Below are 14,595 nucleotides of genomic sequence, written 5' to 3' on the forward strand. Positions count from 1 at the left end.
GGCCCTGCTCAACTACCTTTCTTCTTTTTTTTTTAAATGGCACCCAAAAGCTGTAGATCTGGATGAGATATTCTGGAACTCTCTGCCTCTCTCATTGCACCAGTCTGAATCCGAACCTGCCTTCAGGAAGGCTCTTAAGACTTGACGTTTCTCTAACCTTCCCCTGCTCAGTTCCTAGCTGGGCCGAATTTTTTGATCTACTGGTGTAATTCAGCACTGAGAGGTAGCCATGTGCTCTACAAATTGACTTGGCTATATTCGATTAGATGTCTGCAAAGGTATAGAGAGGTGAAAAACCAACATATTGTTTGAAGGTTAATGAAAGTGGGGAACCAGGAACCGATATGCGGTCCATTATCATCATCAGAAAGCTTTATTTGCTTTAAACACAATCATAAAAGCATCACAGACATTAAATACATCATCTTCAAAGCAATACAAGTATACTATACATATAAAAACCAGGGATCTTAAAAAAGAAGAGACCTTCATTTAAAGACTGCAAGTTTTAAAAAGCTACCAGGGTTGAAACAGACCTCGATATCGGGCAACATTCGTAAATAGTTGAAATTCATGCATATTAAGATTTGTTTTTTTAAATTTCCGGGTAAAAAATACGTAATATTTACGAAAGAAAATAAAGTGCTCAAGAGATTGCACAGCAGGCTCATCCCATAGGCAAACTAGCACAGCATCAGTATAAAACTGCGCCAGGAGAAAACAAAGTAACGATCTAATAGTACCAGGCGAAACTTGGATAAGAGTGCACATTCCCAGGTACTCAACACCTAACTCAAATCTTGCTCGAGATCAGGTGAGGGTTGCATGATTACATAGTCCCAAAGGAGAGATTTTTGCAACTGCTCCTATTCTCTGGAGGCCCGCTATAAGACACAGAAAGCTATTTTACCTCTGATATCAGCCTTGGTGACGGAGGTTGGAGATAAAAACATATCCTCCCATCCGATTTCCTTAGCTACAGATCTCACATAACTCAACCAGGAAATACTAGGACCCTTCTCACATCTCAGGCAATCAAAGATTATTTCCTTTTTAGGGGAGGGAGACTCATTTGCCCAGAGAGAAGCCCAGATAACCAAAGGGGCCGGCTTAATCTGATCAGTTACATATGGGATGTCAAACTCCTCATTAAGGAAGAAATGTGGGGTTGAACGAGGTAACCTAATCCCAGGAGATAGTGGCAGAAGCTATTTCCCCTCCACCTGCATCGATGCAGCATCCCAGTAACCCCAGACCCCTACACCATTCGTGAAAACCAGTAGGCACTTTTGCCACTAGTAGTAGTAGGGACTGTACTGGCTTATTCCCCACTCTCTTGGAAAAGTCAAACAGTGTATCCACAGAATGACTGAAGTGAAGATACCGCTTAGCTATGCAACGTGAACATGTGGATCTCTGATCAAACACAATCCCCAAGTAAGGAAATGTTGTGACCCTTTCAATACGTTTGCCTTTAACAAGAAATACGCCTACCTTCCCAACTCTCTTCTCGCACACCATATATTTGATTTTAGCTATATTGGTGTCCAGATCCAATCGGTCCATAAAAATCAAAAAACTGCGATTAAGTCCCTCAAGCTATTGGGGGTATGGGACATTAAAACAGCATTGTCTGTGAAAAGCAGAGCCGGAACATGCGCTGACTTTATCATGGGCATATCCTTCCCTGAAACTATTAAGAAAGCATTAAAACGTCGATGTCGTTCAAAAGCATCAGTCTATTCTTCTCCTGGCCCAAATCTAAAAGAAGCACTGAAACCACAATGTAGTGCCCAGGGAAAATTAACCAGAGTCTCATCCAACCATAGGGTCAAATTAGCATCCTAAAACTTGCTGTAGTTAACCCTGTCGAACGCACTTGATAAATCCATAAATTAAAGGAATAACTAGTCCACTTTAGGAAATGTGTATTTGTTGACGATTAGAGGGAGGTTAAGGTCTTGCTCAGTAGTGCGGAGTCCTTCCCTAAACTTATATTATGCTTGGGAGATCACCTGGTTGGCTCTAGAACAGTCCTCAATTATTCTAAGCACTATACGTCCAATGACCAGATCCAGAAGGGGAATCGGGTCTGTAACATCTTAGATCATTTTTTACAACTTTTTCTTATAAATTGGGACAATTACTGCAGTATGCCATGACTTTGGGAAATAACATAGGGGTGTATTATTGATCACTTCCTAAAGACTGGGGCCCAAAATTCCACATTCCCCTGATAGAGGTCCATTGGGACCCCTTTTGGTCCAGTGCTTTCTTGGAATGGCTCTATGATCGCCTCACAAACCTTCCCTGAAAGCCCTAGTTCAAACGTTATTGATAATGGAAAGAAAGAGGAACTAGCGATGGGCCTACTGCCCATGGACCCGTCTTGGGAATAGATGGCATTAAAATGAGTGACCCATTTGTCGGTACTGAAGTTGGTCCCCAAACCGGCCAACGCCATTTCCATAAGTTTGCAACAGAGTCTTTAAGTCGTATGGAAGACACAAGCCATCTCGCATCTCTTGCTTAACAGCTTGCTTTACATTCCTAATAGCTGTTCTGTATGCATCTCAACACAGACCTACCTAAAGCCCAGAAAACCTTCCCAAATTGGGTGATTGAGGCACCAAGTTTCCTGGAGCAAAATAAGATCAAAGCTGGCTATATAGTCAAGCCAATCCACATCCGCCATTTTAGAAAATAACCAGCCACACTCCAGCAGATTAATTTGGACCGGAATACACAACAATCCCCAACCACAGAGCTGAACAAAACTGCACTAGAGGACATAATCCTTCTTTCAACACTCCCCTTGGCCAGCCAACTTTAGCTTACACTATATCCTGGGATACAATATCTGATAGGGAGGCCTGCCTACATGGAACCAGAGTAGGAATTAGGCTCCTACAAAGAGGCTGTTAGTAGCTACACTCTGATGATACCAGTCCAGACCACGGAGGTCAATTAATGGTGTTTATCTATAAGAATAGGAGATTCTAAGGTCAGACCTCTGTAGAGTGAGTGGGGAGCAAAGCAGAACGGACCCAGCTTGCAGGTGCCTGTAGAAATACTCTAAGGGAAAGGCTGTTGTTGAAAGCTCCTCAAGACTCGTCTAGCAAAAAGGGTACCTAAAATTCATATTAATACAATCTCCACGAAGAGTCTTATAAGAAAAACAATTTGGTACACCCGTCGAACCATCCCATGTTCTGATCTTGCAGTGTAAAACTCGAGTGGTCAGCTAACCAATGGCAAGCTTTGTTCTTAAGCTGGTCACAGGACTCTGAAGAGGGGTCCTCAATTTTGGGGACATTCCCCAAGACCACTACAAAGGGACAGCTTTCTGGAGGAAGGTTAATATGTGGAAGAGCATTACTATGGCAGGGCAACCAAATTAGCACCCTGAGAATGGCCAACCCCTTGGAACACCCTATTTAGGTCTGGGAATAATGGACATCTCTGATGGGCCTCGAATTACAGCTTGGGTAAAATTCGACAACAAAGACTCCAAGGCCCTGGCTTTGTTAGCTTCATTAGCAGCAGATGCAGGGGGGATTGACAGGGGTATAGCATGGAGCGCCACATGGACCAAACCCCAATGTCCAAAGCGATTAGCAAAGAGTCCAGGGATTTTTACCACTTCAGCTTCAATTTTGACAAGCATGTCCATCAGAGGCGGCAGGCAGGATTTAAGGAGCTCATTTAGTTGAGAGAAAAAAGGAACCCAAGTTGCCATACACAAGTGCTCTTGTGCGTCATCACCCAAAACCACAGGGTCGATGCTATTGACAGTACCTTTCCTACCTGCATTAACGTTTTTCGATTTTCGCTTGTGCGTGGCAATAGGACTTCGGCAGTGTGGTCACACCTGTGCTGAAGATCCCTCAACTGGTTCAACAGAAAATGTTACCGCACCGACCACGGAAATCAGGAACTCCCCATGATTAACTTGATCTGAAATGAGAGCACCCACAAAGAATGATACAGAGTGCCCCCCAAGTCCAAGAAAAGGCACCGCTCAGCCAAATCTATTTCCTTTGTAATGCCCCACACTGCTCTGGCCAAAAAGTTATCAATAGTCAAAAGGCCACATGGGAATTTAGAGGGTATAGCCTTTCTTTTCCCCAACTCCAGGGCCCAAAATCTAAGCTCTCCATGAGAACAAAAGACCAGACAGTTTCATAGGAGACAGGAATGTCTAACTTTCAGTCAGGCAAGGGAGTTCAGGGAAGATGATGACTTGTGGAGAACTAAAGGAGTAGGCCCAGCCCAGCCATGTTCAACCTCGGACGGGCGCAGATGGGCCCGCTCTTGGCCTGGGCGCATCCCACGCTACTGGACAAGCAAAGCGCTTTGAAGCGCTAGTATGAGTGTGTCCCTCCTCCTCCTTGCCACACACAAGGAATGTTTGAGAACGTAGTCCCACCCCGCAACGGAGTCAGCTCAAGGTCCAATGATGAGGGAGAAGCAAATCGATGGTCTGAGTGTGCCCCTCCTCCACACCACGCACAAGGAATTCTGGGGGAAGTAGTCACAATCCACTCAGCAACAGATTCAGCTCGAGGTCCTGCGTTGCGGGATAAGCAAAGCACTTTAAAGCGCTGGTATGAGCGTGCCCCTCCTTACTGCACACAAGGAATGCTATGGGGCATAGTCCCACTCCAGCCAGCAACAGAATCAGCTCAAAACTGCGCTGCAAGAGAAGCAAGGCGCTTTAAAGCGCTAGTATGAGCGTGCCCCTCCTCCTCCTCGCCACACACAAGAAATGCTGGGGGACGTAGTCCCACGCCAGCCAACAACAGAGTCAGCTCGAGGCCCCGTGATGTTGGAGAAGCAAAGCGCTGGTATAAGCTTGTCCCTCCTCATCGTCGCCACCCACAAGGAATGCTGTCGGACTTAGTCCCATCCCAGCCAGAAAAAGAGTCAGCTCGAGGTTCACTGGAGAATACTGTCCTCCTTTACCTGCTAAGAGAAAGTCATGATGATATGCAGGCAAAAGCTTCACACTGAGCAATATGTTCTGGCCTCATTTAGAGATGGAACAAACATATGGATATTTAACTTGCTGGACTACAGGTCAGAAGTGGGTCTTGAAATGAATTGCCATATATGAGAGACATGTATGTCTGTGGTACACTATTGGAATGGAAGCTAACCATTATTAAAAATACTGGGTGAAGGAAAATGTATCTGCAGCCTCACTGAAGAATTGACTCGCTCCATCGACTAACAGAATGATACCTCAAAGGAAAAGGGAAATCACTTCTATCTCAAACATACCACTAAGTATCCACTTACCCAGTAACAATACATACAGATATTAACTATCCTTATTGTGTCTCCATATTGCACAAGAGTAAGGCCAAAAAGAAATGTTCTGAACTGGCACTAGAATTTACAGGGAACTGGACTGATAGCAATATAGACGAGCAGATCCTTCTAGCCCAGAGAGAACATGTATTCCTTGGACTGCAGTCTCCTAAGACTTGCTAAATATTTACTACATTGAAAGTTTCTTCCCTTAAAAACATTGTTTTATATTCAGAATTGGAAGCTGGGGAGGACTTTCTGAGAAGCACATATTGAAATTCACTCGAGAATTTTCAAGACAAGCAAGCTTTCAGACTACAGTTGTGGAATTCATTGTGTTCTGGGACTTTACAAAAAGTTGCTTGGGCGAACAGAAATGGAACGAAGCTATAAAAAAGCATAGCACTTCACAATAAGGAGAGGCGTCACCTCACGCGGATTCTGCCAGAATGGATGCAAAACCAGAGGACGTGGAAGAACTTCTCTCTTCAGTGTGGATCAACAGTTTAGCTACTTTGGGTATTCTTTTTAGTTTTGAACACCTGTAAAGGCACATACTGGAAGCACGTTCGGTTCCTCTGTGATAGGGGAGAAGTTCTTAGGTTTGAAGCATAAATGTCCTATCATTTCACTCAAACAACTAGCTATCCAAGACTGGCATGAAAAGGCAATCCCCCTTCAAAAAGACGCAACACATTCATAAGTTAAATATCAGACAAGAGTCCAACCAGCATGAACCAAATGTTCTGTTTGGAAGACACCAAATCAGACATCAGTTTACCTGAAGCTTACGATGTCTAAAGTGAGCCACAGGGAAGACATAATAGTGACAAAGGTCCCACAGCCACTGATGGCCCCATGGAACCAGGCAGAGCAGTTGGTGCACAGCATTTAAAACTAAAGAACCTTGGCAAAGTAGGTATGTAAGATATTGCTCCAAATGTTCCTCTCATTCTCATCAATGGCTGCAACCTCCCATGAACATGACCCCCCAATTCTCACGTCCGCCAAACACCCATGGTGCTGCTACACTGTGACAAAGGTGAAGCACACCACATCTCTACTGAAAGGAAGCCTTGTCGGATCCCAGAAAGCTCCAATGCCAATAACAGATGTATCTAGTAAGCCATGTTTAAGAAAGACAGAGTTTTTCTATATACTACCAAAATGTAAATGCTTTTTATTGACTCTCGAAAAGGTATGTTTGCGTGTGAATCAATCACAAAAGATGGTGATCTACTGCTGTGTTTACATTTAGCAGTACTGGAACTCAGGGCTCCAAAAACCATTTCAGGTTTTTCTATTTCCATCTCATGTCATATCATGGTTACCTCTACACTGTGCAAAACATGCAAATGTGAAGGTATCAGGGCACCATTTACAACAAGTCTTATTAAGTGTGGTATTGAGGAACATACTGGAAGTTCCAGGATCCGTTAAAGGAACTCTGCCTTTGATCTCTTTCTTTTATATGGTGATGAGACTCATCAGTAAATTGTATTATATTCCTAATGGATGCCAGTGGGCACTTTATTCCATATATAAAACCATACTGGAGCGTTGTGCGATGCACTCCTTGAACTGAATATTCATTTCCCCACACTCAACAGGTATTACTAAAACATAATGATAATCATGTTATCCATCTGAGAATGATCAAAGACAGACTTCACCCTGGAGGGATCATTCGAAGCAGTGACCTGCGGGAACTCTTCCATCCTCTCCTGAGCTTGAGAAAGGGTCTAGGTGCTTGACCCCAAAATAATGGAGTGAACATACTTGTTAGTTGCCAGTGTTACATTTGTAGAGAAGACTGCCAGCGGCAGGCACCAGCATCATCTTTGAGGACCATGACATATTTTTCCATCATCTCAGGCAAGAGAGTGAAAGGCAGGAAAGCGAGAAAGGAGGAGGTAGAGAAAGAAATGAACATTTTTTATTTTATTTTAATGAAAACAGGGATGAAAAAGATCCTGCAAGAGTGCGATAATGAGTTAGGAAGTGTAGAGAAGTTGAAGAAAGACTTGAGAGGTGGAAGGAAGACTACGAGCACTTAGTATTCATCAACCCAGGCATAAGGCAGCACCAGCGGCGGTATCCGAGGATAACTGTTGGGCCTCTGTATTTACAAATGATGCACCACAATTCGCCATGCCTACATCTACTTCACGGTGTCACGCCAGACACTAACAAGCACAGTGCTAAGTAAAAAGAAAATGTATAACGTAATTTGTTTTATCGAAAGACTTTCAACAAAAGCAAGGAGTCATATAAAGCTACATGATTAAAAGAAACACAGTTAATTGAGGTAGTTTAAGAAGTGTTTCCTATAAAAGTAATGAGACCCTCTAGATACACCCATTGGTGTTGGCTTTCTTACCAGTTGATGGGATCTCCTCTTACTAGGGAAAACGGCTTCTTCAAAAGTGAATTCGGGCACCAGTCATTCCAGCTCACTTATTCATTCGTATTCGTATTGTTAAAGGCTGAAATAAAAGCGAGTCTGTTACACATTTTAACGCATTCCGATGTACGTCATATCCATAGATGTAACATTTTCATTCAGAACTGAACAGTACACACACAACGTATACACATTGATATTTAAAATCGACAGTACTTCTAATGCTTCTCGACTTCCGTGTTCACATTAATATTGGATTTTAAGCGACAACTCATGGTTCTGCTCATGTCGTCATATCTAGCAGCATCTCTGCAAACAAGAAAATGCCTTCAGCAGCAACGAGTGACTTCCTACGCAGGCTAAGCTTCGTGCTTACTTCCAGCGTAACATGCAGCGTTATTTGCTTCTCTTAACCTGAATTTATTTTTGCTACTTCCCCAGTCACGGTCTCACCGGAAGTTGCGAGGTTCTGCAAAACGAGAACTTCCCCTCTTACTTGCACCGCTTACTTCCACAATGCGCGTTTCTTCGCAGGATGCTGGTAGCGCCCGTAAATGGCTGTGTACATTTCCACACAAACAGCTATGCTGTCTGCAGAGAGCAGTTTTTCTGTGTGTCTGCTACAATAAGTGGAACCCAATCAAGAACGAGTTCGAAGGCACGTGTGAAATGCACGCCTTCCGTATTCACACGGACACATCCTAATGAAATAAACTTCTGAAAATCCTCTGTGTGAGGGCCACTGTCAGCAACCACAATAGTGACAGTGGAAAACCAGGGAACCTCCCACCTGTCATTATGAGACCTGCAATGCAGCGCCTAGTTCCTCGACAATTAGCAGGGACCAGATCCTTTCAATCCCAAAATACATGAAATATACTCAAATCCCACATTATATGCAAGTATAAACCTGGGCAATGTTTAGTGCCTAGAAGAGCAGATGCTAGTGGATGCCTGACGCTTGTGGATGTCTGATACTTGTGGATGCCTGACGCTTGCGGATGCCTGGCGCTTGCGGATGCCTGGCGCTTGCGGATGCCTGACCCTTGCGGATGCCTGACCCTTGCGGATGCCTGACCCTTGCGGATGCCTGACCCTTGCGGATGCCTGACCCTTGTGGATGCTTGATGTCTGATGTCCGACGCTTGTGGATGTCTGACGCTTGTGGATGTCTGATGTCTGACGCTTGTGGATGTCTGATGTCTGACGCGTGTGGATGTCTGATGTCTGACGCTTGTGGATGTCTGACGCTTGCGGATGTCTGATGTCTGACGCTTGCGGATGTCTGATGTCTGACGCTTGCGGACGTCTGATATCTGACGCTTGCGGACGTCTGATGTCTGACGCTTGTGGATGTCTGATGTCTGACGCTTGAAAATGTCTGATGCTTGTGGATGTCTGACGCTTGTGGATGTCTGACGCTTGTGGATGTCTGACGCTTGTGGATGTCTGACGCTTGTGGATGTCTGACGCTTGTGGATGTCTGACGCTTGTGGATGTCTGACGCTTGTGGATGTCTGACGCTTGTGGATGTCTGACGCTTGTGGATGTCTGACCCTTGTGGATGCCTGATGTCTGACGCTTGTGGATGTCTGATGTCTGACGCTTGCGGATGTCTGATGTCTGACGCTTGCGGACGTCTGATGTCTGACGCTTGCGGACGTCTGATGTCTGATGCTTGTGGATGTCTGATGTCTGACGCTTGAAAATGTCTGATGCTTGTGGATGTCTGACGCTTGTGGATGTCTGACGCTTGTGGATGTCTGACGCTTGTGGATGTCTGACGCTTGTGGATGTCTGACGCTTGTGGATGTCTGACCCTTGTGGATGCCTGATGTCTGACGCTTGTGGATGTCTGATGTCTGACGCTTGTGGATGTCTGACGCTTGTGGATGTCTGACGCTTGTGGATGTCTGACCCTTGCGGATGCCTGATGTCTGATGCTTGTGGATGTCTGATGTCTGACGCTTGTGGATGCCTGATGTCTGACGCTTGTGGATGCCTGATGTCTGACGCTTGTGGATGTCTGATGTCTGACGCTTGTGGATGTCTGATGTCTGACGCTTGTGGATGTCTGATGTCTGACGCTTGTGGATGTCTGATGTCTGACGCTTGCGGATGTCTGACGCTTGTGGATGTCTGATGTCTGACGCTTGAAAATGTCTGATGCTTGTGGATGTCTGACGCTTGTGGATGTCTGACGCTTGTGGATGTCTGACGCTTGTGGATGTCTGACGCTTGTGGATGTCTGACGCTTGTGGATGTCTGACGCTTGCGGATGCCTGATGTCTGACGCTTGTGGATGTCTGATGTCTGACGCTTGTGGATGTCTGATGTCTGACGCTTGTGGATGTCTGATGTCTGACGCTTGTGGATGCCTGATGTCTGACGCTTGTGGATGCCTGATGTCTGACGCTTGTGGATGTCTGATGCTTGAGGATGCCGGACGCTTGAGGATGTCTGACGCTTGAGGAGGTCTGATGCTTGTGGATGTCTGACGCTTGTGGATGTCTGACGCTTGTGGATGTCTGACGCTTGTGGATGTCTGACGCTTGTGGATGTCTGACGCTTGTGGATGTCTGACGCTTGTGGATGTCTGACCCTTGCGGATGCCTGATGTCTGACGCTTGTGGATGTCTGATGTCTGACGCTTGTGGATGTCTGATGTCTGACGCTTGTGGATGTCTGATGTCTGACGCTTGTGGATGCCTGATGTCTGACGCTTGTGGATGCCTGATGTCTGACGCTTGTGGATGTCTGATGCTTGAGGATGCCGGACGCTTGAGGATGTCTGACGCTTGAGGATGTCTGACGCTTGTGGATGTCTGACCCTTGCGGATGTCTGACCCTTGCGGATGTCTGACCCTTGCGGATGTCTGACCCTTGCGGATGTCTGACCCTTGCGGATGTCTGACCCTTGCGGATGTCTGACGCTTGCGGATGTCTGACGCGTGTGGATGTCTGACGCGTGTGGATGTCTGACGCGTGTGGATGTCTGACGCGTGTGGATGTCTGACGCGTGTGGATGTCTGACGCGTGTGGATGTCTGACACGTGTGGATGTCTGACACGTGTGGATGTTTGATGTTTGTGGATGTCTGACGCTTGTGGATGCGTCATGCTTGTGGATGCCTGAAGCTTGTGGATGCCTGATGCCTGACGCTTATGGATGCGAGACGATTGTGGATGCCTGACGCTTGTGGATGCCTGACGCTTGTGGATGCCTGACGCTTGTGGATGCCTGACGCTTGTGGATGCCTGACGCTTGTGGATGCCTGACACCTTTGGATGCCTGACACCTTTGGATGCCTGACGCCTTTGGATGCCTGATGCCTTTGGATGCCTGATGCCTTTGGATGCCTGATGCCTTTGGATGCCTGATGCCTGATGTTTGTGGATGCCTGATGTTTGTGGATGCCTGATGTTTGTGGATGCCTGATGTTTGTGGATGCCTGATGTTTGTGGATGCCTGACGCTTGTGGATGCCTGACGCTTGTGGATGCCTGACGCTTGTGGATGGCTGACGCTTGTGCATGCCAGACCCTTTTTGGATGCCTGATGCTTGTGGATGTCCGATGGGTGATGCTTGTGGATGCCTAGTCCTTGGACACTACTATGCTGTGTTCCTGTAGTCCATGTTTAGTGAACTCTGTCATTATGCCACCTTTTACACTTCCTTTAGCTGAAAATAATGCAAAATCTTTGAAAGCTCGAAATTCATTAAGTTATAAAGGTTTCCTGCAAACAAATTAAATTGCAAAAGCTAAGAAGTGAGACATCTACCACCTTTGCCTCTGCTTCCCAGCAATGTTCCACAAGAGCAATTTCTACCACAGTAGTTTTAGTTCTTGTGGATGTCTGATGCTTGTGGATGTCTGATGCTTGTGGATGTCTGACGCTTGTGGAGGCCTGACGCTTGTGGAGGCCTGACGCTTGTGGAGGCCTGACGCTTGTGGAGGCCTGACGCTTGTGGAGGCCTGACGCTTGTGGAGGCCTGACGCTTGTGGAGGCCTGACGCTTGTGGAGGCCTGACGCTTGTGGATGCCTGACGCTTGTGGATGCCTGACGCTTGAGGATGCCCGACGCTTGAGGATGCCTGACGCTTGAGGATGCCTGTCGCTTAAAGATGCCTGACGCTTAAAGATGCCTGAAGCTTAAAGATGCCTGATGCTTAAAGATGCCTGACGCTTAAAGATGCCTGAAGCCTTTGGATGGCAGATGCTTGTGGATGCCGGACGTTTGTGAATGTCTGATGATGATGTTTGTGGATGTCTGATGCTTGTGGATAGACACTTGTGGATGTCTGATGCCTGATGTTTGTGGATGTCTGATGCTTGTGGATACCGGACACTTGTGGATGTCTGATGCCTGATGTTTGTGGATGCCTGACGCTTGTGGATGCCCGACGCTTGTGGATGTCTGATGTTTGTGCCCGACGCTTGCGGATGCCTGACGCTTGCGGATGCCTGACGCTTGCGGATGCCTGACGCTTGCAGAGGCCTGACGCTTGCAGATGCCTGACGCTTGCAGATGCCTGACGCTTGCAGATGCCTGACGCTTGCGGATGCCTGACGCTTGCGGATGCCCGACGCTTGCGGATGCCCGACGCTTGCGGATGCCTGACGCTTGCGGATGCCTGACGCTTGCGGATGCCCGACGCTTGCGGATGCCCGACGCTTGCGGATGCCTGACGCTTGCGGATGCCTGACGCTTGCGGATGCCTGACGCTTGTGGATGCCCGACGCTTGTGGATGTCTGATGTTTGTGCCCGACGCTTGCGGATGCCGGACGCTTGCGGATGCCTGACGCTTGCGGATGCCTGACGCTTGTGGATGCCTGACGCTTGCGGATGCCTGACGCTTGCGGATGCCTGACGCTTGTGGATGTCTGATTCCTGACGCTTGTGGATGCCTGACGCTTGTGGATGCCTGACGCTTGTGGATGCCTGACGCTTGTGGATGCCTGACGCTTGTGGATGCCTGACGCTTGTGGATGTCTGACGCTTGTGGATGTCTGACGCTTGTGGATGTCTGACGCTTGTGGATGTCTGACGCTTGTGGATGTCGGATGTCTGACGCTTGTGGATGTCGGATGTCTGACGCTTGTGGATGTCTGATTCCTGACGCTTGTGGATGTCTGATGTCTGACGCTTTTGGATGTCTGATGTCTGACGCTTGTGGATGCCTGACGCTTGTGGATGCCTGACGCTTGAGGATGCCCGACGCTTGCGGATGCCGGACGCTTGCGGATGCCTGACGCTTGCGGATGCCGGACGCTTGCGGATGCCTGACGCTTGCGGATGCCTGACGCTTGCGGATGCCTGACGCTTGCGGATGCCTGACGCTTGCGGATGCCTGACGCTTGTGGATGTCTGATGCCTGACGCTTGTGGATGCCTGACGCTTGAGGATGCCCGACGCTTGCGGATGCCGGACGCTTGCGGATGCCTGACGCTTGCGGATGCCTGACGCTTGCGGATGCCTGACGCTTGCGGATGCCTGACGCTTGCGGATGCCTGACGCTTGCGGATGCCTGACGCTTGCGGATGCCTGACGCTTGCGGATGCCTGACGCTTGTGGATGTCTGATGCCTGACGCTTGTGGATGTCCGATGCCTGACGCTTGTGGATGTCTGATGTCTGACGCTTTTGGATGCCTGACGCTTGTGGATGCCTGATGCTTGTGGATGTCTGACGCTTGTGGATGTCTGACGCTTGTGGATGTCGGATGTCTGACGCTTGTGGATGTCGGATGTCTGACGCTTGTGGATGTCGGATGTCTGACGCTTGTGGATGTCTGATGCTTTTGGATGTCTGATGCCTGACGCTTGTGGATGTCTGATGCCTGACGCTTGTGGATGTCTGATTCCTGACGCTTGTGGATGTCTGATTCCTGACGCTTGTGGATGTCTGACGCTTGTGGATGCCTGACGCTTGTGGATGCCTGACGCTTGTGGATGCCTGACGCTTGTGGATGCCTGACGCTTGTGGATGTCTGACGCTTGTGGATGTCTGACGCTTGTGGATGTCGGATGTCTGACGCTTGTGGATGTCGGATGTCTGACGCTTGTGGATGTCTGATTCCTGACGCTTGTGGATGTCTGATGTCTGACGCTTTTGGATGTCTGATGTCTGACGCTTGTGGATGCCTGACGCTTGTGGATGCCTGACGCTTGAGGATGCCCGACGCTTGAGGATGCCTGACGCTTAAAGATGCCTGTCGCTTAAAGATGCCTGACGCTTAAAGATGCCTGACGCTTAAAGATGCCTGACGCTTTTGGATGTCTGACGCTTTTGGATGTCTGATGTCTGACGCTTGTGGATGCCCGACGCTTGCGGATGTCTGACGCTTGCGGATGTCTGACGCTTGCGGATGTCTGACGCTTGCGGATGCCTGACGCTTGCGGATGCCTGACGCTTGCGGATGCCTGACGCTTGCGGATGCCTGACGCTTGCGGATGCCTGACGCTTGCGGATGCCTGACGCTTGTGGATGTCTGATGCCTGACGCTTGTGGATGTCTGATTCCTGACGCTTGTGGATGTCTGATGTCTGACGCTTTTGGATGTCTGATGCCTGACGCTTGTGGATGTCTGATGCCTGACGCTTGTGGATGTCTGATTCCTGACGATTGTGGATGTCTGACGTCTGACGCTTTTGGATGTCTGATGTCTGACGCTTGTGGATGTCAGACGCTTGTGGATGTCGGACGCTTGTGGATGTCGGACGCTTGTGGATGTCGGACGCTTGTGGATGTCGGACGCTTGTGGATGTCGGACGCTGGTGGATGTCGGACGCTGGTGGATGTCGGACGCTTGTGGATGTCGGACGCTTGTGGATGTCGGACGCTTGTGGATGTCGGACGCTTGTGGATGTCGGACGC

The 14,595-nt window shown here is 48.1% G+C and overlaps 1 protein-coding gene across 3 annotated transcripts in view; it reads right to left on the reverse strand.

The window, feature by feature from the left end:
- The window catches only part of WIPF1 (WAS/WASL interacting protein family member 1), a 504,830-nt gene that overhangs the window by 352,999 nt on the left and 137,236 nt on the right, over positions 1-14,595 (reverse strand). For all 3 annotated transcript variants that reach the window (XM_086956166.1, XM_086956167.1, XM_086956168.1), the window contains one exon: positions 7,694-7,799. The gene's annotated coding sequence lies outside the window, so the exon portion shown is untranslated. The remainder of the gene's footprint in view (positions 1-7,693; positions 7,800-14,595) is intronic.

The sequence above is a fragment of the Lissotriton vulgaris genome, chromosome 2_1, assembly GCF_964263255.1.
Source record: "Lissotriton vulgaris chromosome 2_1, aLisVul1.2, whole genome shotgun sequence".
NCBI classification, from domain to species: Eukaryota; Metazoa; Chordata; class Amphibia; order Caudata; family Salamandridae; genus Lissotriton; species Lissotriton vulgaris.